General features: G+C 32.5%; 1 protein-coding gene across 4 annotated transcripts in view; it reads right to left on the bottom strand.

Annotated features, from left to right (window-relative positions):
* LOC115890798 (rap guanine nucleotide exchange factor 4) overlaps positions 1–27668 on the bottom strand; it is a 691873-nt gene that overhangs the window by 148046 nt on the left and 516159 nt on the right. The gene's annotated exons all lie outside the window — the stretch shown is intronic.

Here is a 27668-nt window from a genome sequence, read left to right as displayed (position 1 = left end):
ATCTAATATACTTCAAATCAGTTTTAGTTTTGGCGGCGTCAAAATCATTGTAAACCTGTGTGCTTATTATTAATTTTGATTATCAACGTCTCATTTTTTGCTGTCGTTGTATAACATTTTCCGATAACTATTATCACCCTTTCCGTAGCATCGAACAAAATAAATTTTCTGCTTCTTTAATATTCATGAAAATCAAAAAATATGACGTTAATTAAAATTCTATTATTCACAATCTGTCAAAGATTGAAAACGAAATTATATTACCATAGAAAGGCCTTTTGATTTCTTAGACTTCTAGAAAATTCAACTATATTTTCACGTTTTTTTTTAATTTTCTCTAAGACTGTATGGAAATTTGGAAAAGTATAAACGTGATTAACCATTTTAGAACAAGCAAATTTTTTTATGAAAAATTCATTTTTCTCAAAATATCAGTAATAAAAAATATTTTCCTCCTGTAAAGACAATCCATGGAGATACTGTAGATAAAAAATCTATAGAAAAAGACGTCAACTAAATAAATCTGTTTTATTCAAAATATATTATTAAAAGGTCATTTCTAGTGTAATACGAGTACATTACGGCTTTAATAAATATTCTAGTCTAGTAGGTGTTATGTTTCTGCCTACATTGCTAATACTACAATTACGTTTTGTCCATTAAAAACTTTCTGTAAAACAGTTTTAAACTTTAAATTAAATTCGTAGCTTTACCGGGTCTTGTTTTATCTGTTCAAAACTACGAAAAACAACTCCATACACACTAATGGCTTTAAACGATAAAAGACAAGAGAGAAAAATGAAACACGTTGAAAAATTGTATTTTCAGTAATTTTTTACTAGGGATGTTGTTTGTTACTGTCTTCCGCAGGCACCTTTGTGAAGGTTTTCCAAATTTATTTTTATAATCGTTGTAAATTAACTGGAGTGTGCTAATACAAAATTTGTTTTCATTTACTATGATTTTACTTCATCATGTCAACTAATTTACAAAATGTTTTTTTCATAATAATTATGTTCCGTTACGGCTGATATGTACGGGAACGGTCTATTATTCGGTTTAATATACGAGGTACTGAAAAAAGTTAAATATAAAAGATGGAGGGTTTTTAAATATCTATTGGAGAGTAATAAATTTAGGTATATAGGGTCGGTCATAAAGTCATGACACATCAAAGTTTCAAAAAAATACACAATAGTCAGTTTTATTAACATTTTTTTATATAATTAATTATTAGTTGATTTTGATAAAAACTTTTGATGTAACATACAGGGTGTTTCTAAAAACATCTCTCTTTTTGGAAATATTCCTCGCGTAAAAATAAGATTTATTTTATATATCAATCTAGGTCCGATTCTGCTTTCCTTCTTAGTTATAGAAAATCGGGTAGGAAATTAAAACTATTCTTTTATCAATTTAATTAGTACGGAAGCTCCGTGTCTCCGGTGGGAAAGTTAATGAAGGGAAGGTACTAGTGGAACTAATCGATAGATAAAAACATGTAGTCCAATAATGTCGATGGTGACACTTTCACAGATGTTAGAATTAGAATAAGTGGGAGGGGGGTTAATCTCTGCGACCTTAGAGATCTATTGTGTCCCCCTTTCTTGAGTTATAACTCATCATACAGTCCCAGGACTTCCTACGGAGACCCGTGTCCCTCACAGTCGAAGAGCTACGACCCAGGCCGGGTAGACGAAACGGTAGCTTGTGTCGCCTGTTGGGTTTAGAGGTAGGAGGTAGGCTCCCGACCCTTGGAGGAGGTGGTAGCTTGTATGCCACTTGCGAAGGATGGTCTCACGCAAGTGTCAGCCACCTCTCCTGTAGTTCTCTTTGGGTTTGGCCCCTTGGAACTTTCATTGTTACTGTTCCCAGTGTCGCTAGGGGGTTTCCCCACAGCTTCACCCGGTGATGTTTTTATTACTATTATTATCAGATCTCATAGTGTTCCTATGAGTCGCTAGGGACAGTCGGTCCACTTCTACAGAGCCCCGCATGTAGAAGTAAGGGGTAAAATACAATGGGGTGCCCCACGGTGCCCCAAGGTTGAGGCTGTCCGTAGCCCCGCCCGGTATCGTTATATGTCTTGGTGCAATTCCCTGGCCACGACACTACAGTCAGGGACAAGACGATGAGTGAGATGCTTCTTAGACCAAGCCAAGTGCTAGAGGGGATTCCCCCCAGCACCTAACCAGGAGCTTCCCCACCAACGACAAGGTCTTGCATCTCCTAGGGGAAGTTCACAGATGTTGCGTGTGGCATGACGTCATCCAAGATGGTCGTCACTTCATTATGAACCAAGTGGCATATCTCGGTCCCTGCTGAACCGATTCCAATTTATCTTATTTTGATCGAAAGGTATTTGTACTAGCTGAAAAAAATATTCATAACATGCATTGCGAAAAATGATAGATTCGATGATATTCCATCTTAAGCTAAAAACAGATTATTTTATGCCATCAATATCAGTTTTTGGAATTTATTTTGAGTTGGTAAGACTTTTCAATTTTATTTCTTTTATTATATTATTATAAGACGGAACAATGCATCAGTGCCCAGCTAAAAGTAAATTAATTCAAATTTTGAAATCTGTAGTGGAATCCACTGCCAAAGACTCTTTGTTATCTGCTCAAGTTCACCAATCAAATAACTGCATTGCAATTGTAGATGCAATTGGAGAATTGCAGCCTCTTGATAAAACTAACGCAATGAAAACTTGTAAAGATCTTGCAGATTGGTTCGCCCAAAAGATCCCAAGGAAATACTGGCAATATGATGAACTTCATGTTATTTTCGACACGTACTTGGACGAATCAATAAAAAACCTTACTAGGGATAAGAGGCTTCATGACGGTGTCGCAATATAGTACAAAATATGTGGCACAACTGACATATCAAATATAAATTTGAAAAAGTTGTTGTCACATACTCGTACCAAGGATGAATTATCCATCTATCTTGCACATACAATTCTAAGTCATGTCAAGATGTCAGCAAAAAAATATGTTGTTTCATGGCGTACTGAAGTTTCTGCGACGCACTGCTCTTTGGATTGTTTAAAGAGTACTCAAGAAGAAGTCAGTCATCCCTAATCCAGTTGGACACGGCTAGTATTTGGAAGCGGGAGTGCTTACCCCTGTTATGTGTGAAGAACCATGTGTTCCAGAGTCTCCAACTGATTAGATGTTCGTGTCTTAAAAATCGATGTGCCCCACCATGTAAATGTTTAGCAAACAATATACCTTGCACAGAAATGTGTAGTTGTCATGCGGACCAATCAACTTGTGATAATTTACATCCGCCTGATTTTGCCGACGAAGGTAGTGATGAAGTTGGTAGTGATGATGCCGATTTATTAATATATATTATGTGCAAATGTATCACTGAATTTTTTTAAAATACATGAACTCATATAACGTAGACCATATTTTATTTTGGTAAAAATAATATAACACAATATTTTTCAATTTTTTTCACTTTAAATCCAACCAGCAACCAAAATATTATTTTTTCGCAATACTTTCAAGGATTAGTTGTTTTCCTCTTTACATTACCTATCTAACAAGCTAAACAAATTGAAATCGGTTAAATAGCGGCGACGATAGCGCACATTGTCTATATTGCTATGATGGCGGCTATTTTGTTTAACGCACTCCAGACAAACGCAACATCTGTGACGGTGGTGACACCATAAAAATTAATGGAATACATAATTTTTCTGATAAAACAACTCGACTGGCACCTTCCCTTCATGAAGTTTCCCACGGGAAGCTATTTTTATACGTTGTGCTCCCCAACTAAATATAATTGCCTTTAGTGACTCGAATGACATTTTGAGGGTAAAAGTTTCTATAAGTACTACATATTTCAATGTTAAAAAATGTCTACAGATTCACCAGAGACGTGCATATAGATTATCACTGGCATATTTTTCTCAAAAAACTTGTGCGTCTCTGACTTTTTTCTCTTGTTCAATTCTATAGGCCGCTCAATGCCGATCAAAAGTTATCTCCTGATATTTTGTCCATTTTGATCTCCTGGATGATATAAACTCTATTTTATTTGGATTGTAAGTATAGTTTTATAAACACTGTTGCTTGTAAAACGAGTACTAAAAAATGTATTATCACAAACTATCTCATATTAACACGTTAACAAAAAATAACAAGCACAAATTATTTCAGAAAATATTATGTTTAATGTTTAGAAACTAATACAGCTTTTCTAGGTTACAAAATAATGATTGAGTTTTCTTAGCGCACTCATAAAAAATACAATTTGGAAAAATACGATTTTCTTAACTTTAATAACAAATTGTTTAAGCTCGGAGAAAGCCAAAATAATGAGAAAATAATTTCTGTGAAGACCGGAGGCTTAATTCTAGACAAAGAAACGACGTTAACTACAACTAGCGAAAGCAGGAAATTTAGCCACTTCAATGGAGATCAAAGAGAGGACAGAGAAACGTTGACAATAACAGCTATAAAAGGAAATTGTTTCTTCTAAACACTTTCGGTCTATGTCGCTATAAACATAGATCAACAATGGGTGATTATTTCAAACAGAACTAATTATTTTCTTTTAGAAATGGGTACTACATAACTGTTATAGGATAGTCAGTTATCATTACTTTTGATTTAATAAATAATGAAATTGCGATTTTTTATTTTTTCTCTCTTTTATAAAATTTCTAGAGAAGATTTTTCTTTTAAGATACCTTAAAATTTTGATGATTGCATGCAAACTATGGGGCTTTTAAAACTCTTAGAGCAGTGATTAAGCAACAACTTGATAGTGCTTATAAAACGTATATAATCGCTGCTCAGGACTCGCTACGAGCTGAACCCAGAGAATTCTGGAAATATATTCAACAGAAACAGAATAGATCTCGTATTCCTGGCACTCTTAGAAACGGTGATAATACTCCTCTGGACAATCCCACTGACATTGTAAATTCTTTTGCCAATTTTTTCCAAGGTGTTTATATTGTTTCAAGCCCTAGCGATGTCTCGTATGAATGTGGTAATAGTATTTCTTTAGATCTCCATTTGACACTGAAGATGCCTTAAAGTTCACTAAAAATAGAAAAACGGCTGGCCCAGGTAAAATACCTTCCTTTCTTATAAGGGATTGCGCTTGTGTTCTGGCTGAACCATTAACTAGACTTTTTAACCTTTCTATCTCAACACAAACATTTCCTAGTGTTTGGAAGCAAGCCAAGATTTGTCCAATTTTTAAAACGGGCAACAGATATATCATTGAGAATTATCGTCCGGTCTCAATTCTATCTAACATTGCAAAGGCCTTCGAGAGGTGTATATATAATAAACTATTTTTCAAAATTAAAAATTGGATAACACCATCTCAACATGGCTTTTTTCCAGGGTGATCAACTGTCACCAATTTAACATGCTTTCTTGAATATACATATAACTCTATCGATGAAGGTTATCAGGTTGATGCTGTTTACACAGACTTCTCGAGGGCCTTTGATAAGATGGACCATGGGATTATGGCAGAGAAAATGTGACAAATGGGATTTGATAAAAAATTAATAAAGAGTTCTTTTCCTCATATGTACAGGGTGGTCGAAATTGGTCTGGTTTAACAGAGAAACCCTATTTCCTGACTAGATAGAGCAAAACCGACATAGATGTCATGGGTTCGATTTCTGAGACAAGTCTAATGGCGTAAACCGCCTGTTGATATTTTCACTGCTGACTGAGATACGGGGTCTTTTTTAATTTTTTACCATTTGGAAAATTGCCCATAACTTATGTATTTCGCGGAATAATAAAATTATGTAAAAACGTTCTTAAGGCACTTTTTTAAGCACAATCCAGTGGCGTAGTCAGTTTTTTTATACATGCTTTTTTGTCAGTAATAATAAAAAATATATTTTTTAAATGGAAATCATAGTTGGCTATGATCTTAAAAAAATGCTGGCGTTTAACCCTTTCCAACGATATAAAGTTATGTGTATTTATTTCTAAAAATGAGAGAAATATTAGGATTTTTATCTTTGCATCGAAGTGGGCCTTGATTTTGTGATGACCTATAGTTGCCTAATTATTTTTTATCACAGTTTAATATTCTATATTATTATTTATCTGCATAATTAAAGGATTTTGAAAAGGTAAATCAACAATCTATATTAGTATTACCATTTACAATTAAAACGCCAGGGTTACAACGTTACAACTGCACCATTAAATGGAGAATTTAGAGAGAATTGGATTGGAACAACGGGCCCCATATCTTGGCCCCCCTATCTAGGCCTGCTAGGTCCTGTAATTTAACTCCTTTCAACTTTTTTATGGGCCAAGTTAAAAGACCTTATCTATAAGGGAAGAACCATTGGGACGAGAGAAGAATTGCAGAAAATTACTAGGCAAGCTTTTGGACTTATTATACTAGTTCGCCTAACAAATCTTGGTAACTCTGTGTGCAAAAGATGTTTATTGTGTATTCAACAAGGAGGTATTCAGTTTGAACATATTTGATGATTTTTTTAAAAAAACTATATTCGCCGCACAAAAAATACGTTTTTTAGTCTTGTTCTTTGTTTATTGTATCGATTTAAATTGTAATTACTAATACTATACTAATATAGAATGTTAATTTACCTTTCTAAAAGTCTTTAATTATGCAGATAAATAATAATATTGAATATTAAATTGTGATAAAAAAATAATTAGGCACATAGGTCAACACAAAATCAAAGCCCGCTTCGATATAAAGATAAAAAACCTAATATTTCTCTCATTCTTAGAAATAGATACCCCTAACTTTATATCGTTAAAAAGGGTTAAACGCCAGCATTTTTTTAAGTTCATAGCCAACTATGATTTCCATTTAAAAATTTATATTTTTCACTATTTGTGATGAAAAGAGCAAGCATAGAAAAAAACTGACCACGCTACTGGATTGTGCTTAAAAAAGTGCCTTAAGAACGTTTTTACACAATTTTATTATTCCGCAAAATAAAAAAGTTATGGGCTATTATTCAAAAAACCCCGTATCTCAGTTGACAGTGAAAATATCAACAGGCGGTTTACGCCATTAAACGTGTCTCAGAAATCGAGTCCATGAGATCTATGTCGGTTTTACTCTATCTAGTCAGGAAATAGGTTTTCTCTGTTAAAACAGACCAATTTCGACCACCCTGTACATCAACGCAAGCAATATGTTGAACATAATGGTCACAGATCGTGTCCCTTTATAGCCACTAGTGGTGCACCGCAGGGCAGCTGTTTGGCACCACTGATATTTTCAATATACATAAACGATATAGTGACCCAATTAAAGAGCTGTTCGCTTTTATTGGCAGATGATCTGAAGATTTTCAGTGTCGTCCGGTGTAAGGATGACTGCATCCGTCTGCAGGCCGATCTTGATATTAACTCTAATGAATGCGGACTGCGCTTCACTATTAGCTCGGCTGAACTTTTCAGCTCCGCTCGTCTGTTCTAGAAATCAAAACACGTTCTTCCTGTCAAACGTCAGGACTTGTTTAGCCGGTAAGGCACCCCTCTACCGGGCCTGTACTGATTTCAATGATGTTGAGAGCCTGGCATCTGTTGATATATTTGGCGACTCGCTGCGTCAATTCATGTATGTTTTGGTCCGGCAAATGAAGAATCCTTTTTTTTTGATATTTTTTAATGTAGTTCGTTAGAATTAGAGTTTTACTTTCACTTTTAAATCTATATTAGGTGTTATTTTTTTTAAGATTACATATAGATTTGTTATATTTTGCATTGTACTTTTATTGTTGATTTGTGCTTATGTTAGCTTCATTTATTATGAATGTTCTGAATTTTTTAGTGTACACAATTGTCTTTAATTTGGGATTTCCTGTTAGACAATAAACTATTATTTATTTATTTATTTATTTATAAAATAATTTTTGATGAGTGTCACTGTCGAAATTAAAGTAATTTCACTAGCGATCATTCATAAACTATAGAGTATAATTAATAATATTTGGTAGTATAACCAGTTATATTCTGTCTTCTTGATCACTAAAAACTAAGTTTTTCTTTATTCACAATGAAGTTACAGGGAGTTAAAAGTGATGTGAGTTGCTAGGTAAAAAGGACGACCTTAAAAAATTGGCTTGAGGCAAATATTTTAAGTTTTTAGATGTAAAATTCTAAAACATTTTTTCTAAAGTTATGATACCTCAGTTTAACCTTTTTTAAAATATATTCAGTTGAAAATAGCCATAAAAATTGGATAAAAATTACATTAAATCACTAATATCAAAAAAACTTTATAAAGAATAGTTGAAAATTTGAAACCTTTGTTTTTGTTCTTTTTATCTTACTGATGGTCAAAAATATCTCAGTCTTTATTAATATTGTAGACATTTATCATTCTAGACATTACCTGTATGACATAGTTTCAGTTATAATATAAAAACCAGATAAATTCTCAAAGCAAATGTTATTTTAAGTGACCTATTATTCTTAAAATATCATTCTCTCTATGCCTACGGCCTTACAAAAATAAAACTTCAATAGCAAAAAAGCGATTGAAAATGTTACCTTTCATGTTATACCTTCATTTTGGCACACATTATGGAAAAGAAAAACGTAGTAGTAAAGTAAAATGAAGAAGAACAGGTTTTCAATACGATTTCAACGTAAAAGAAAAATGTTTACCCTGTTAACGCATTTTTTCTGCTAGATTGAATATTTTATCTCACAAAGATCGGCTTATATGTTAAGAAAATATTGAGAGAAGAGTAATTTTGTGAAATAAATCTTGATAAAAATAACTTTTTATTATATTTCTAAACAACCCAGTTTTTTAAAATATAAACAAAGTTAAGAAACGTTTAGAAAAAAACTTATATAACTAATAGAACAATTTTAATGATTGCATAATGTATAGGGCTATGATTCACCAAATCTAAAAAAAGTGTTATTTATACAGATTAATGTCAAGCGAGAATGCTTCACATCAATGGCGTTTTTTTGTCATTACTGCATGGTAATAGTACACTAGGATTTTGAAATAAGCTCTTTTAAAAGCTGCAGCGGTGAAGCATTAGTCAAATGAGTGACTGATATAAAAGCTTTTTTTCAGGGTTGCACGTACAAATGTTTGAACTAGATTTAGCAGGCACTTTGATGGTAATATTTCCATCCCGGATTTCCTAGGCTAAATTCAAAAAATCTTATACAAAAATATAATTAGGATTTTTCAAATATACGTAGACAAAAATGTAATATATTACTATAATATAAAAAAAATAGTATTATAATAATATTTTTAAAATACCGTATGATCGAAAAATGACGTCAAAGACGGCTGGGAATGACAATCCATATCCATACATACCGTGCTGGCAAGTGTTACTCTTGGTTCGGTATTTACATGTGTGGAAGTAAATCGCATAGGAATCTTATTAAGTCGGAGTGAGAGAAATGCGACGGAGTGCTGTTGCGGCGTTGCCGGTACGCTTTTCCCTATCAAGTAAAGTGAAATCACGATCGCAAACCGCTTATTTTTAAAATACTTTTTTTTCGAAAAGATAACTAGACATTAGAAATGTTTCTGAGCATCTGAAATGGAAATATAAGAATATTTTTTTATAACGAGACAACGTCAGTAATTGCGATAATTTAAAAACTCAACTTTTTAACACATAACACGCCTTAACTCAAAAAGCATTTTAGATATTGAAAGTTTTTTTTTTATTTTGAATATAGGATCTTTTACAATATGTTTACATAAGAAAAATTCGATAAGGTTGTTTTTTTCCATTCAAAAATTGTAAACCTAACCTAACCCTAACCCATCTATTTACTTTTAGAGCATAGCAATTTTCAACAGTCGTGTAATATTTTTATTAATAAAGATTTTCACTTACTGTCTACGAAGAAAATACAGCAGAAATATTAGGAAAGTTTTTGAAAAAAACTACAATCAATTATTTCTTATATTATAGATTTCGAGATATCGACTTTTGAATTCAGAGTTCTAATAGCCCGACCACTCTCGAACACCAACTCAATTCCCCTTATTTTTACCAAAAATGCAAGTGTTTCTAGCTTGCACTTAAAAATTTTCAAGCTATAGGGAAAATTACAACGACTCGTTAATAAATAAACAAATAAAATATCACAAGACGTAATTAAATCGTGAAGCTGAACGCATGATGTACACCTTTCCCTAGAACTTTGGATAAGTACTGACTAACTAAGTACTGACAGAGGTACTGAGTACTGATTGGGTCGATCGGTCAACTGCGACAAATCTGCTATATCTGCCCTTCCACGTCTCTTAGCAATGTGCACAGTTTCTCGATTCATTTCATACGTTGGCAACGCGTTTACTGTTCTCTTTTTGTTCAGTACATTATAAACGCATTGTACTCTTCTTACAAACGGAAATCTCGACCCAAGACTAACCTTTGCCAGCCCTTAGTATATAAAAGCTCAAAGGTTTTTTTTGTTACATCCATCCCGCCGAAACCGCTTCACCAATCTTGATGATTCTTTTCTTAAATGAAAGGTGTATATGTCTAGATTTGTTATGAAGTATTTTCATATTATTTAATGGCTACTTCTTTGTGTAAAACGACTAATTACTAAAACATACCTGAGAAACACCTCCACACAATACCTCCAGAAATAAATTATTTGTCATTGTTAGTGGTGTGTCAGTTAGATTAATGTCAAGTTTTTAGATATTTTTTTGGGGGGTCAGTTAATACGGTCAGCTGTATTAGCACAAAGGTTCGTTTAAATGACAATAGCGATTATTGAATTAGCTACGCAAAGCGATTTTTGGAAATTCAATCTCTTAGAGAGTAAAATTATGTCGGAAATTTCGTTGTATGCAAATTCGTTACGATCTGGTATGAAATTCTGGAGAAAGGATCCTTAAATGAAGAATACTAAAGAAGAGATTTTTGAAATTCATCAACTATAAATGGGTAAGGTTAATAAAAATGTATATAAAACTTCGTGACCGCTTGATTATACACACAAAAATTGCCACAAAGATTCTTTTAAAAGTCATGAGTTAATTTGTTGGACAACACAAATTTAGGAAATTCATACCCTTAGGGAGTAAATGGAATATGAAAGTTTGTTTTGGTTTGATTAATGGACGAAAAGATTTTACGATAACATCTCGAACTTATACAAGGGCTTATTTAGTGTCATCAGTAATATGCACGAAATATTTATTATTCAAATCATCTCTCCAGGGATAAAAAAAATCACCTATAATGACGTCTTTCTACATATACTGCCAAAATATCATTTTACTGTCAAGCGACTGCTAATGACTGTGAAGAAGGCTGCCTATGACTACCAGCTACTTCCAATAAAATGTACATGTAATTCCAATAGTGAAACATCCCTCGGGTTATACAATACCCAGAAAATCGACAACTGAAAACTTTCATCTGAAGCAGCTCCAAAACTACTAATTTTCGAAACATAGTTTAAATAGAGCAATTGCCAGGTTCGCTAGCTGTATCCATAAAAGGGTCAACCATTTAAGATATGTAAGTACATGAGAAAAAAACTAGAAAAAAATGCATGGACAAATCAAGGTGTACGCGAACGAAGTCGCAGGAAAAGCTAGTAGATGATAATTTTGGCAAGGTCACTCTCAAGACGTCATTTAATAAAAAATGACAAGAACTTATCAAAAGTTAACACTAATTATAGACAGATTAAAAAAGGATAGACATTTTAAAGACACACAAATCTATTTCCAAAAAAGTATTTATTATCTATATTCTATATTCAAAATTTCGTAGAAATAATACCACTACTAAGTATTGTTATCAACAAACATATTTATTTTATAATTTTTTTTCCGTAATATATAATAATTTATTTATTCCGTATTGATATTTAAAGTAAACTATATTTTTATTATCCAGTGGAAAAGGCATCTGCAATTAATTCTATTTATTCACGCGTAAACAATTGTGTGGGTTAAATAAAAATTTGATTAAACACTACTGTTAACAAAATTACGTTAACTTCTCCTGATTGTTAGGCGACTATTGTTTTAATTGAATCGCGCGTGGAATTTCCATTGCAATAATACACCATTGCATTGATTGGAATCCAAGCGTAACTCCCAAGCTAGTCGGCAAATGCGCTAATTTCAAAAATGTACGAGTAATACGATCAAGAATAATTTAAATATCAATAGAGGGGTTTCAAATAAGCATTACTGAAATATTACACATTTTTAGAGTACACGCGATGGAATACTATAGTACTGAGAAATATGAGCTAATTTTAAAAATGGATTTGTAAAATGTATGATCAAGTAAAATTCAAAAATTTATTTACAGAAATTGCATATTACATTGTTTATGAAGAAGTTGCATTCCATAGCCTGATGTATTATGAAAAAGGGTTACCAATTTTAATAGTTTCAAGATCTGCAATTTTTAATTTATTATTTTTTTAATGTAGAATTTAAATTAAGTTAATAATAAGATTGACAGATAAATCTATAGGAAGTAATATAGACTAATACATATGTGTAAGCAATTTATGCAGTATGAGTAGTTACTATGTTAGTTAAAAGTTTGTTAGAAATAAAGTACTACTATAACATACTGTTTAAATTATTTTCACTCAGAATATGACAGAAAAAAAATAAGCTAGTTTGTCATAAGAATGATGTATTGATAATCAAGAGATATCAAATACACTAAATAGCAACACATAGGTGTTGAGAGAATAAATCTTCCTCGACTTGCTACAAAATGTTTTCTCCCGCAACTTCGTCCGCATAAAATTCAAGTTTATTCTGATAAAATGAGGCGTCAAGTTGCAAAACTCGTCTTGTCCCACAATTGTTGTTTCGAGATAATAAACATAACTGTTTTCGCAAATGTTTGAAGCGTTAATTTACAAAAAAATCTTATCTCCATTGAGTGGAATCATTGTTTTGTATCTCGTGTTTCTAGAAATAAAAATTATTATTTAATTTTTAAACAGAAAAAACACAAAAATAATTCGGATAAGGCGGGTTTTGTTGCAGTATGATGCATATTGGCTATGAATTGAAGAACGCTGTAATTTTATATGTAAATTTTGATGGGAAATATCATCGATCGTCATTTTCTAGCCAACTGGACACCGTTTTTTTCGATCATACGGTATTTGCATCCTAACTTAATTTGTTAAATATACTATTTTATTAAAATTCAGTAAGAATTTTTGTGCATCTAGATGATAAAATTATATCCAAATTCCTTGCTTTTTTAAAATATCAAACAGGATATTCCAAACTTTCACCAAAATAACATCATTTTGTATTCCCTCGTATAATTGACAGATAGGAACTTTCATTTTTAATTTAAAAAGAGATACTTTATCAAGTACTTTAGCTACAAATAGCTTAAAAAATCATCAAAATCGGTTCACTATAACAAAAAATATATAAAACTTTAAAATACATGAAAATTTTAAGATGCCCGTTTTATCGTGTCGTTATCGCGTTACCGCGGTGAGTGCACGTTAAAAACGAAAATGTAATCTAAAACAAATTCCAATTACTTTTATTTAAAACTTTTATCGCGCTAGTAAAACTATCATAAAACATTCATATAAAAGTTTGAATTTTACGGATTATACCTATTAAAAATTAACCGATTAATTTTTAGAAATAACCTTAAACTTGCCAACCATTTCAATAACACGGACAGTCCTAATACCCCAGTCAAAATAGACATTTCAATTAACAATAATTCGCATAGAGCTGAAAATTGGTACATGTCTTAAATACACTATTATAAATGATATCTGGAAAATTCCCTTGACCTTGACCCACGTCTGCTAAAAAAATATTCAAGGTCAAAAGTGAAAAATATGTTTTTTTTTCTTTTTTCGTCTAAACGGTAAGCGTTATCGCAAAAGTACCTTAACAAATGTTGGAGACCATTAAATTTTCTACAATAGTGGTTCTTATACTTTTTTCTTACGAACCACTATTCCTGAGATATGCCGATTTCAAAAGTTGAAAAACTCGTATTTTTGATTAATATGCACACATTTCCGCACCACCTGTGAAGTAGTGTACTTGGCGCGTTTTTTTAACGTGGTTTCCCCTGTAGGCCTAGCCCACGATCTATTGTGGTTAAGTTTTATTACACGTTATACTATTAATTTTAAAAAACGGTGCTCTTGGTAGTTATTATAGTCGAACGGATTATAGTTGATTTTGGAAATATTTGGAATATCTGGAAATCCATCTATGACAGATGCATCAGTTGTCTCCTCATCAAAATCCTCATCTGTATTTAAGTCAATATTGGAGCAAGACTGACCTTGACAATTAGTGCATATTGGTGTACTGTGTAATGTAATGTATTGGTGACTCTTTTACAGCAACAGTTTGCGCTACAACCCTTTTTGCAATTGCAAGAAATTGTGTTAAGTAGTTTTTCTGGAGCAGGTGGAAGTAAAGTTTTATCAGCTCCAAAGTATTATCTATAAATTTCCAACCCCAGTCTTCTGGGTTCAGTTGATTTCCTAGCCACAATTGAGCTTGATAATATACACGATATAAGTGTTGACAGGCAGAAGCAGATGTTGGAGTAAGACAAGAAAGTTGTACCATTTTATTGTTCCGAGTATTTTTCATAAAACTTAAATATCTATACTTGTCTATAGAATCATTTTTTTTGGACCACCATATATAGCTAGAAGCAAGCGAATTCCACTTATGACGATGACTTGTGGAGAAGAGTCAATCTTTTTGAATACGTCTGTGCAGACATTACTGTGTGTGAAGTATCATTTGCATCATCTCAAAATCAACAATAATCCGTTCGACTATAATCATTATATGTCATAGATGGATTTCCAGATATTCCAAATATTTCCAAAATCAACTTTAATCCGTTCGACTATAATAATTGCCAAGAGCACCGTTTTTTAAAATTAATAGTATAATGTGCAATAAAACGTAACCACAATAGATCGTGGACTAGGCCTACAGGGGTGACAGGGGAAACCACATTAAAAAAAATTACACTACCTCACAGGTGGTGCGGAAAGATGTGCATATTATGAAAAATGCGAGTTTTTAAATCGCCATATCGTAAGAAAAAAGTATAAGAACCATTATTGTAGAAAATTTAATGGTCCACAACATTGTTTAAGGTACTGTTGCTTTAAGGTACTTACGATTCACATACAACGAATATCTAAAAAGCAAAAAAACATATTTTTGATCTTTGCCCTGGTATATTTTTTTTAGCAGACGTGGGAGGGGTGGGGATTTTTCAGATATCATTTATAATAGTGTATTTATGACCTGTACCAATTTTCAGCTCTATGCGAATTATTGTTATTTAACCCCCTTTTTTTGTTTATTTTGACTGGGGTATAAAGCGTTTTAAATTTCAGTCGGCTTACTTTTATCTGTCCCTCTCTGTCCGTTTATCTCTCCCTTGGTCTCATTTAATTTGAGGTTAATTATTCCCCGTTTCCTACTTGCCGATTCAGCCGGCGGAAAAATACCCCGCTCGACGATGACCTAAAGACCGAGAAAGGAAAAACAAAGGCGAAAGAGAACGGGAAAATATCCTACAAATTCTCCTGTGCATCCTCGCTTCCGTTCTTGTTTATTGCGGCGGATTATTACGTCTTTAATATCGGCTCGTTTGCATTCCGCAGACTTAAATATGGTTAAAATATGGTTTAATGTTTAGAAATAGAACGTACATACGTACTATTTATTGAGACTTAGAGCAGAGAATTTATTTCTAAATAATTGAAGCATAGAAATAAAAGAGACAAGTTTTTCTCATTGTAGTGTACGTTATATGTACTTTAACCACTTTAATTACAAATATTATAATCAATACACTAATAATTTTAATATAGCTTTATTGAAGGATAGAGTAGAAGTGAGCCGTGCCCAGCACCGATGTCTATAGGTGTGGCACACTGCACACGCGCAAACTACAACCACAACAAATAATAAAATACACTACATTATCTTCCCCCTAAAAACTAAAAAATATTCTTATAAATAAGAGTTACATAAGGTACCTCTATCTAAATCTAAATAAACATAAACGTTCTAAACTTATAATTTACCTTTAAACCTACCCTTTGTAAAACGCTTAACACGGTTTGTAGATTTTTAAAATGTTCTGATTTATTTTTGCCCGTTATTAAAATATCATCCTGAAATACTGCCACCCCCTTAATTGAAACAAATAGGGAATCCATTATTTTTTGAAATTTTGCTGGTGCACAAGCTACACCGAAAGTTAAGCGATTATACCTAAATAATCCCAAATGTGTTGATATTGTTAAAAGGTCTTTGCTATCATCGTCGACTTCTATTTGCTGAAAAGCTTGCGATAAATCTAACTTGCTATACTCTCCCCCTCCGTGAAGTCTGCTGAAAAGTTGTTCGATAGTGGGCATTGGGTGTTGATCTACTTCAATAACAGGATTGAGAGTAACTTTGAAATCTCCACATATTCTAATATCGCCATTCTTCTTGAATACCGGGACTATGGGAGTAGCCCAGCGACTGTACTCTACTGGCGAAATAACACCCAAAAATTTAAGTCTATTAATTTCGGCTTCAACCTTGTCTTTAATAGCAAAAGGAATTGTTCTGGCGTTAAAAAATTTTGGCACTAGATTATTTTTTATATACATTTTTTCAACATCTTTGTTAAATAAACCTAAACCATCTGAAAAAACTTCACTATATTGGCTAACTAAATTTTCAATAGAGTTTTTTTTTTATTTTAGAGTTTACTTCAAATAAATTTAAAAAATCTCTGCCAAGTATAGGTGGGCCTCCATCTTTTATCACAAAAAATTGTATAATCTTTTTGATGCCTTTGTATTCTATTTTTAGATTTAAATATCCTTCAGGTTGAAATTTATTTCCATTGTAAACAATAAAACATTTATTTGACGGCAATATTCTTTGTTCTTTAAAATTATTTAAATAAAAATCTAAAGAAAAACAAGATATTCCACTACCAGTATCTATCTGAAATTTAATTGGAACATTTTCGACCAAAATATCAATAAAAAATGAATCTATTTTAAAAATGGTCGAGTTCCCTGTTTTTGGCAAACAATAATTTAAATCTTTATCTGATATGTTTGTGTTTTTTGTAGCACACTTCTCCAAAGCAAATAATTTTTTATTATATATAGTAAACAAAGGAATTTCGTCTAAACTATTTTCATCATCACTGTTTACATTGTTTTCTTTAATAAAATTATGATTTACTTTATTTTTCTGAAAATTTTTTCTACGATCACACATAACTGCTAAATGCCCTGCCTTTCTACAATTTAAACATATTGAATTTTTGTGAAAACACTTATCTTTAGTATGGTTTTTCCTTCCGCAAATGTCGCAGATCATGTTATTGTTTGCTTCCCTTCTTGACAGTTGACTACGTCCTTGACTGCTATGATATTTTGAGCCGGAAGTTCCTCTTCTGCCCTCTAGTTAGTTGACAGGCTCAATTTTGACAGTGGCTTCCTGCATGTCCTTGGCTGCCATCTTGGATAACGCTATTTCCACCATTTTTTCAAATGTAACGTTCATTTTTTCTTCCATTAAACGATCCAAAACAGGCCCTTTTCCAAATCCGAAAAGAAATTTGTCTCTGAGGCACACTTTTAACTCTGCTCCAAACTCACATCCCACTGCTAATCCTCTTAATCTAGCCGCCCACTGTGCAACAGTTTCGCCATCTTCTTTTCTTGACGAATAAAACAAAAAACGTGCGGCGAACGGCGATTGCTGGCACTTAAAATGCTCGTTAAACACTTGTATCAACTGTTCATATGACTTTTCTTCTGGTTTTTCCGGACTAACCAAATCAAAAATTAGTTTATAGGCATCTTGGTCTAAACAATTTAATAAAATTGCTTTCATTTTCGACTCCTGAGTGGCCCGTTTAATATCATTGGCCGCAAAATAATTCTCTAGTCGGGCTTTGAATATCGACCAGTCCGAATTTTTTAAATAAAACTCACGTAAGTGTCCAATATTTGCTTCGGCCATGCTGCTTCACTTTACCAAAATCCTCGTCGCCAATTATGTAGTGTACGTTATATGTACTTTAACCACTTTAATTACAAATATTATAATCAATACACTAATAATTTTAATATAGCTTTATTGAAGGATAGAGTAGAAGTGAGCCGTGCCCAGCACCGATGTCTATAGGTGTGGCACACTGCACACGCGCAAACTACAACCACAATAAATAGTAAAATACACTACACTCATAAAACTACATAAATTTACGATTCACATACAACAAGTATTCTATATAAACAAACAAACTGTATGTAGTGTGCTAATAAAATGATAGGTATATATATGATAGGTCATATGATAGGTAGATTATATGTGGCAATATTTGTTTATAAGCAATTTTTTTTCTTTATTTTTGCTGTAGTTTGGTAGTCTTTATTTAGATTTTAAGTCAACATGGTCAATAATATTTTTTTCAGAGTTCAAACGAGTTAGAACGGTCCCTCTAAGGAGTTTAAAACTCTTTACATACATATTAGGTTTTTTTATTTTGCTAAAAATCCTTCAGATAAAAGTTGAAAACTTGAGATCTCAGCATTGGCGTTAATGCAGTGGTTCCCAGAGGTGCAGCCCCCCAGATACTGCTGCGCAACCCAGAGAAATTTTGGTTTTTGACTGAGCGAGGGGTCTTGGCTAACTATTAATTTTTATTTGCGTGCGATATAGTAAAATTGACTTTTCCTATTTTTGTTTAGTTAACGATTTTTTATTATAGTCCCCACGATAACATCTTTTGTTTATTGTTTTCTCTGGGTCAAGGTGATAGCGGCTAAGTATGTTGGAGTACCTCCGCAGCGTTTTTTCGGTAGTAACGCTTGCGAATTGTGAGCTACTGCTTAACCATGTTGCAAATGGTGCCTTGTGCTTCGACTGCTTCCCTTTTTCTTTTTTCAGGATCGCTAGTTCATCGTTGCTGATTCCTCTCGTATTGATGAAGCGGGAAGGCAGAAACACTAAGTGTCTACGGGTAGTCGTATTTTAGCCATGTTTCTATGGCTAACCTTACTGTAGGTCTACCCAAGAATTTCGTTCTTCTTTTTTATTATAGCCCCCACGATAACATCTTTTGTTTATTTATTTTTAATGATATGATTATTTCCTTTTCAAAAATACAAAATCCTTAGCACCGCCCCCCTAGGACCAACCCTAGGTCCCCCCCAGGGTGAGTTGCTAGTTACGCTAATAATGGGTCTCAGATTAAAATGTTGAATTGTCTTGTAATCACATCTCAAAATTATATAAAAGTACTAAGACTCATTAATTTACTGTAATGCTATTTATTAGCTGCCATGTTCAATATAAAATAGTGTTCAATAAAAAAAGTCCAAAGCTCCCCTTTCATTTGCAACATATTTTGTATTAACCATCGTTATAGCATATTATGTTAGTTTAATTATGAATTATTATAATGTAAATGGTGGTAACTATTTCAAAAACTGTAAGGTTATAGTGCGGTAAACCTTAATCAAATTTACCTCTATTTTAATGGTAGAAACTAAAAATGTAATAATATACACTCTATTTAAAAAAATACCTACTGTGGTATTTTTTCATTATCTGGGACACTCTATACCTTTTGAAAACAATTTTAAATTCTAGCTCTAGTAGTCTTCCAACAAACCACTCACAAATTATAAATTTCTAAAAATCTAATCATTTGGCTACAATACTCCGTGTCAAATAGGGTGAACAACTCTGTATATTTATTGGGTCTTATTTATGTCTGTTTACTCATGTAATATGTTCATAACGATTATAGTTTTGAAATAAATCGAATAATTTTAATCTAATTGTTATCGATAACTAGTATAACTACAGATTAGACTTAATCCCGTACCCATATATAAATTAGACTACTAGATTTATTCTGGAATTTCTACATTTCAAGAGAATGCGGATTAATCTAATCCCCGCATTGTTATTACGATTTATTTTTATTATCCTAAATCGTCTGAATTATTTAGAAAAATAATCCGGAATTGTCAATCCCATTATTCGCTATGCTTAAGAAGAAAAAAAATCCCTTTTTCTTGTTGCTCTGCTGCATTGCTGTGTTCTTCTTTAATGCGTCGGATATTAGATCGTATTCATGTGCTAACGTCTGACGTTTGAAACTGGAAAAGGCACGATCACTTTTATATATGTCGGGGAGTGCGTTAAGTTTGATTCAATATTTTCAAATATATAGGACGGATTATTAGAAACTCCTACTATTCAACTTAAAAAAAATAAAAGCGGAAACTGAAATTTTCGTATTAGCCCAGTTAAATTAGAAAAATCGGTGGAAAAAAATCCCACAGTTTTGAAAATGGTTTTAAATGATTTCTCTAGACTTGGGTTGATATGTGTCAAAAGTGTCAAAGATAGACGATCAGTTCGAGGAGTGGGGATGAGTTAAATGTCAATCTTTTCACTTTTTTGCTTATATCTCGGAAACTATGACATCTGCCGAAAAACGCTCTATATATAAAAATAAAGCTGACAAAAGTTGGTTAAATGCATTTTTCTCGTAGGTTTAACCTGTTAGGACTACTGTATTTTCGCATTTAAAATCCAATTAAAGTCTAAATTTAACCTTTCAAAATTAATAATGGTAATATTAAGGGGTCCTTATGATATCTTTTAAATATTCATTGCATCGTGACTTTTTGTCTTCCGTTGGAGAGCACTAGTGCATACAGGACTTAATAATAACTGCAAGTTAAAGATTAACGCATGTCTGCTTTACGGGAAAAAAATATCACAGCTTGCAAATATTGTATCAATTGCAGCTGCAAATTATACAAAAATCAAGAATCATGGTTTATGGTCCATGATTGCTCAGAGTTGAAGATTTCTATCCCCGCCTGCAGTAGATTTTTCTAATGTTAAAGTAGCACGAAGAATTTGAGGTCTGGTTCTTTGAGGTTTTATATTGCTATGATATTCTACATGACTTTTTCCTGTAGGTACAGTTAACGTAAGTGTAATATTTACGTATCTGCACTACCCAATTAATTTCGCCAAAATAAGATAGTATCAGTCTTCCCTCGCAGAATTTCAAATAGTCTGAAAAGCGCATATGAAAGTGTGATTTCTGAATCTTCGCAACCTACAATAATTGAATACAATAATGTTATCTACATACATATAACATGAGTCCCCATACTTTACAATTATCTATATTATTCTGCATTATCCGTTTTAGACAAGTAATTTGTATTCAATAAAAAAAGATTCTAATTTACTATTTATAATCGTAGCTTAGTATCGTTTACTTTTTTAATTTAGTAGATATTTCAAATTATTTTTTAATATTGTACAATATCGTATAATATATTATAAAATTTAAATTACAATTTTTTTTTGTTATTGAAGATAAGGTTCTTTAATTTTCATTATAAGACTTTTGAATTTTATGAAAGTATTTCTTATTTCCGACACAAAAATTTATCCAGAAACATAATAATTTACGATTATTTTATAAATGTATTATTATTTATTTTTTTTCCTTTACTATATTAAGTACATACTTAATGTCGGTTTTGATTCTTTTAATTACACAAAAATATAAAACAGAATAAATGAACAGAAATCATTATCCATGTTAACAAATAATTTGCGCAATCAAGATGTGATTTATGTGAACCCATTAAGTCTAAAATTTATAAAATCACAGTATATACTAAAAGCTATGCTTAATACTTAAAAAATCATGATATCGTACTTCTTGAACACTATTTGAACGGAAAACGTGCAATAAAAAGAAATGTGTTTGTATGGATTTGATTAACGAGTAGTATCCAAATTTATGAGGGGCATAGTTCGGAAACCATAAGTCTGCAAACAAAAATGTATAGAATCATTTTTATAGAGAATTTTCAGCTTTATTTTTACATATACAACGTTTTTCGGTAGATGTCATTGTTTCCGAGATATAAGCAAAAAAGAGTGAAAAAATTTAAATTTAACTCCTCCCTACTCTTCGAGCTCATTGTCTATCTTCGGGGACTTTTGACACATATTAGCCCAAGTCTAGATGAATTATTGAAAACCATTTTCAAAACTGTGGGAATCCACCGATGGGCCTTTTTTAAATAATTTGACTGGGGTATATTATCTATTTCTAAAATACTATTCTATCATTTTTAATTGCTTTTAATTGTCAAATATTAATAATTATGCTATAATTCCATTCAAATTAAATTTAATTAATAATATAAAAATTAAAAAACCTTTTTTTTATATCGACGTAAAAGCCAAATGGCTAAAAATGAAATCCAATTTTATAGCAAATGTGTAAAGTGGCATTGCATATTGAATTTTAATAAAATTTCTATTTTCGTTTGATGTCAAAAATTGCTATAAAAACATATGACGATAATGAAAATATGAAATATATCGTAATTTAATTTCTAGGTTGGCAAAGTATTAATTTTAAGTTTTTAAATTTACAGAGGGAAAAATAAAAAATCGTTTTCTCAATGTGCAATAAAATTAAATTAATTCTATAAAATGTAAATAAAATAACATGTTATATTTTTATATGCCGTTCAAAAATATTGAATAAAAATGTAGGATTTCCATTTACGAAAACTTCGAATGTAATGAAATAAATTTATCAAACTTGATGTATAATAAGCTAGTTATAATTTATATATTTACATATCAACTAAAATAAACTGATTTAAAATAAACTACTCGATTTATATGGATATTTAGCTTAATGTTAAGGCATGACGTACAAAATTAAAATCGAACAAATAATATTAATACATAAAATAGAACGTGTGTATCATAAAAAGCAGGATTGTGCGGTGAATTTTAAAATTTTATTTTATTTTCTGGTTAAAAAATACGGAATAAGCACGTGGGACTATGCATAACAAGTTTTAAGGAGAACTCGAATGAGATGCAATATAATAACTGGATGCTGTAAAAGAAGACTTCGCATTTTAAGTGAAACGTGACTTAATAAATTTGACTATACTATCGAATTTCGAACTTCTTCATTAAATTAAAAATCTACTTATATTAGAGAACCAGACAGTAGTATCGACTGCCTAGCGAGAAAGAAAATCTAGGAACTAGCGGGGTTGCAGTCGAAAGGGACTAGTTTGGACTAGAATTACTAGAATTAATACACTTTGTGTGTATTAATTCTAGTCCATTAGTTAATTGGTCAAGCTTTCGGAATTTATTTTTTCCCTCCCCAGGACAGCAACGTGGTAAAAAACCTTCATTAAAAACTACATTAAAAAATAAGCTTGAGAGATACATTGAAGACTCCACAGTAAAATCATTACTGACCAGTCAACCACACTAAGAGCTATCTGGGGGCGATTGAGCCGCCTAATTAGGCCTCCATGCCTTAGATTGAGACGCAACTGAAATGTGCTCGAAGATCTCGCAATTATTTCCAATGTTTTAATTAATAATCGGGCCACTCAATCGCCCCAAGATATCCCTTAGTGTGGTTGACTGGTCAGTGATGATTTTACTCTGGAGTCTTCAATGTATCTATCAAGCTTATTTTTTAATGTAGTTTTTAATGAAGGTGTTTTTTTACCACCCTTGATGCCCTGAAGATAGAATGAATAAATTCCGAAAGATTGACCATTAACAAAGTTTATTAATTATAGTCCAAACCCTTCCGACTGCAACCCCACTAGTTCCTAGATTTTCTATATTAGAGAATGTAGAATGAGTGAGTGGGGGGTTAATCACCGCGACCTTAAAGATCTATTGTATCTCCGTTTCTTGAGCTATAGCTCATCATACAGCCTATAACATGGGGATCTATCTGTTTTAGACGGGGCAGCGTATTTCCCATCCTCCTCTGACAACAGATGTTAATCCTCCGAGGAACGAGCATCTACCTTCTACGATGGTATATCCCCTCCACAGTTGGGATTTAGCCATCCGTGCCCTTCAAGCCAAGCCCGCACTATAGACAGGTGGAGGGAAGCTTGTCGGGTAAAGGGTGAAGGTTAATGGGTAGAGGGTACATATATCTTGTACGCAGTAGTGGACGGAAAATTATTAAAACAATAACCAATCTAATCAAGTTCAGTTGCAAATTGTAGCTCCCGTGAGTGTCTTTAGTATCATGCCCCTTTCAAAATTTGCCAGAAGGCTTCTGCTTTGTGACAATTCTTATGTGAACTCTGTAAATATGGAAAATAAGAAGATGTGAGTGCATGAGTATAACTTGCATAGAGACCATGATGGAGAATTTTTGCGAGTTTACAAGAAAATGCGAAATTACCCTGACAATTTTTTTAATTATGCACGTATGAGTGTAAAATCGTTTGATTTTCTACTTAATAAAGTTTAAGACAAATTAGAAAGGACGTCTACAAACTTCAGAGAAGCAATTTCTGCTGAACAACGCTTCTGCATCACAATTCTTCCTCCGTTTTTAGACCAAAACTACTTTACGCATGGCTGAAAATATCGAACACAACTGATCCTCAAGTGGCTCGCTTAGCGAGTTGCTTTGTGGCTTAAGATGGTGGGGGATTGCACTGCGGCTGGTTTGGTTAAAATCGCATGTTACGGAAACATCCCTCGCGGCTTACTTGGAGGGTCGCTTGGCGCCTCGATACCCACTACCCTCCAGGTAACTTGCTTGCACTGCGGCCTCAGCTTCACAGTCGATGAGCTTGTTTCCGGCTGAGGTACCCGTGAGGTAAAGACTGTATGATCTGTCTCCATTTCCTCCACCTCTTTAACTTGGTCTCACCTTAGACCTGACACCAGTATTGTCCCGAATCTATATTAGAGGATATATGTCCAAATTTGTAGTTTCTCTATTGCCTCCTTCGGTTTGAGGTCAATTATACTGCAAGGGTTAGTGGGTCAACTCTACAGAGCCCCGCATATGGAAGTAATGGAGACGCGAATAGTTAAAGGTTATGACCAGTAGAGGCTAAGCCTTCTATCTAGCCATGCATCCGTTTGACCTGGTCCCCCCATCATAGGATTTAGATTTTTGGTGAAGTTGTCTCCTCTTGATTCTGGCGGTTAAGCTAAGACTTGCCCTTTGCCCGTGATACATGACCACACACAGTAGAGGGTACCTGGTTTTACGCACAGGGTAGTCTCATCCGGCTACGTTATGCGTATTGGTGCACTTTCTGGGCCACGACACTACAGCCAGGAACAAGAAAATGAGATGCTCCTTAAACCCAGTAAAGTGCCAGAAAGAATTTCCCTTGCACCCGACCAGGAGCTTTCCCACCAACGGGAAGGTCGCGCATTTCCTAGAGGAAGTACTTAAATTAACTTTATCTACGTCTAACTATAAAAACACACAATGAATTTTAAAAATTATTGTACTTAACTATATACCTATCCTAAAAATCAATTACCTTAATACCTTCGTTCAAATAACACCATGCATGGCTATTGACAGCAAATAATATTGATGTCACCAGTTTAAAAAATGAGCGATTAGGAAAGTATTCCCTCTAACATTGAAGAAGAGGCATTCAGAGTCATTTCTGGATTGCTTCCGGCAAGATCGAAACAGAAGTATGAATATACATACTCTAAGTATGAACAATGGTGCACCAAAAAAAAAGTACACAACTATGGAAATGAAAAGGTACTCATAACATATTTTTCCAATTTAGTGCAAAATAAATGTTTTACAAAATATCTTTTTCTCTTTGGTAGTCATCTAAACAAAGAGTGGAAATCTAATGGAAATGCGTGAGTTAACTCACTCAAAATGCGTGAGTTAAGAGCTTCTTAACTCACTGACGTAGATAAATTAACTTTACTGCATATTATGTAATGTAAAATTATGACTATTTCGTATAGAAAAAACACGGTTGTTTAACCCTGTAAATTTAATACTTTATTTTTATGATACGGTCGTGAAATAAAAAGTCCATAATTAACGCAATTCGTGCTGGTAATTTGATGAGGTTAAAAAATAAATTGTGGGGAAGATAATAAGAACGGTAATAAATTGTAGGGTAGTTTTTCCTTTCACGCCGGGCAATTAAATAAAAATTATGCGGTTTTTGTGGAAATTTTATAGCGCGTCTAAATTAAATATTAAAATACCATTTTCTATTTCAGTTATTATGTCGGATATCGAGGTAAATATAGTTATTTATGACATAAGTGCTAAAAGTGTTATTTTATTTTGTGAGAAAGGAAGCTTGGGATACGACGCCAAAGGCGGAGTGTCGCATCCCTTCGAACAAAATACAATCACTTTTAGCACACATATCATACACTATTTTTCTACAAACAAGTTTATGCTCGTATATATCACGGTATTATTACTTTTTACGTTAATGAATAATTCATAATATGTCATTCTGAAATCAAATTAATTATGCAGTTTATGGTTGCTAGAGTAATTTCAGTTGCTTTAGTGTTAAAAGCAAATCACGTGACTTACTTTTAGCACCAGTGCTAAAAGTGAAAAATGACTTTTACCATCAGTGACATACTGTCACATTTTAGGCACTGACAGCACTGATTGGCTTCCTTTCAGATCCCTTTACATAATTCTAATATATGAGTAAATATATTTCTGTAGTTTCAGAGATATTAATAAATAAATAAAACATATATTTTTCAGTCTTTTTCAAAAAAAAATATTAAAAATAGAAGAACTACCCTGAAATCGAAACTATTAGGTATTTATTTTTAGATGGTCTGTACTCACTTTGCTATCAATATGGTAATTGTAAATCATAGAGGATGTTCAAAATTCTACGCCAAACTCTCTAAAATAAAATTTTTTTTTTCGTTTTTTTTTTAAATAACGCTCTATATTAATTTTTCAACAGATGGAGAATTAAGAAATAAACATTTTTGTATTGGTTTGGTTTCAAAATTTTTAGCGATCTCGCAGATTTCGCAGTTTTATAATTCATATTTTTCAAAGTCACCTAATGATATTCCTCTCGTCTTTTAACGTTCAAGCAGCCATATGAAATTATACTGCGTGTATCTGCAAAACTATTAATAATTTTAAATACTTCAAATACCAAAAATATTCATGTTTTAACTTTCAATCTAATAGAAAATAATATACAGTGTGTTCCATAAAAAAAAGAAAAATTATTTAATATTTTAGAAAGTTTGACGTAGAATTATAAACTTTGTTTGGTTTAAGATTACAATATTTATAGCAAAGTAAGTATAGATCATCTAAAGTAAATATGTAAAATTATTATTTTGATTTCACGACAGCTCTTGAATTTGTAATAATTTTTTTAAGGAAAGTTCAAAATTAGGTATTTTTTATTTATTTATTAATATCTCTGAAATTATCGAAATATATTTACTCATATCTTAGGACTGTGTAAAGTGATCTGGAAGGAAGCCAAAAATGCAATGATATGCAAGGTGTTCCATTTAAAAAAAATCATCCCGATCCACTCAGACTTTTTTGAGCTATCCTACAGAAGTTCAAATATTTTCCTAAAATACATCCCTTGGTTTTTTTTAAATTTGCACAAAAATTCCGAAGTTTTTTTTATTCTATGAGCTACTACGTCTAGCGCATTGTTGCCGGACCATGTATATGTTCAAAACAATTTAATAAAAAAAGAAATTGTATTTTATGCCAAGAT

The sequence above is a fragment of the Sitophilus oryzae genome, unplaced genomic scaffold, assembly GCF_002938485.1.
Source record: "Sitophilus oryzae breed Bouriz unplaced genomic scaffold, Soryzae_2.0 scaffold_926_pilon_pilon, whole genome shotgun sequence".
In the NCBI taxonomy this organism is placed as follows: Eukaryota; Metazoa; Arthropoda; class Insecta; order Coleoptera; family Curculionidae; genus Sitophilus; species Sitophilus oryzae.
The sequence above is the reverse complement of the archived record's forward strand: the minus strand, read 5'-3'. Positions and strand labels throughout refer to the sequence as shown.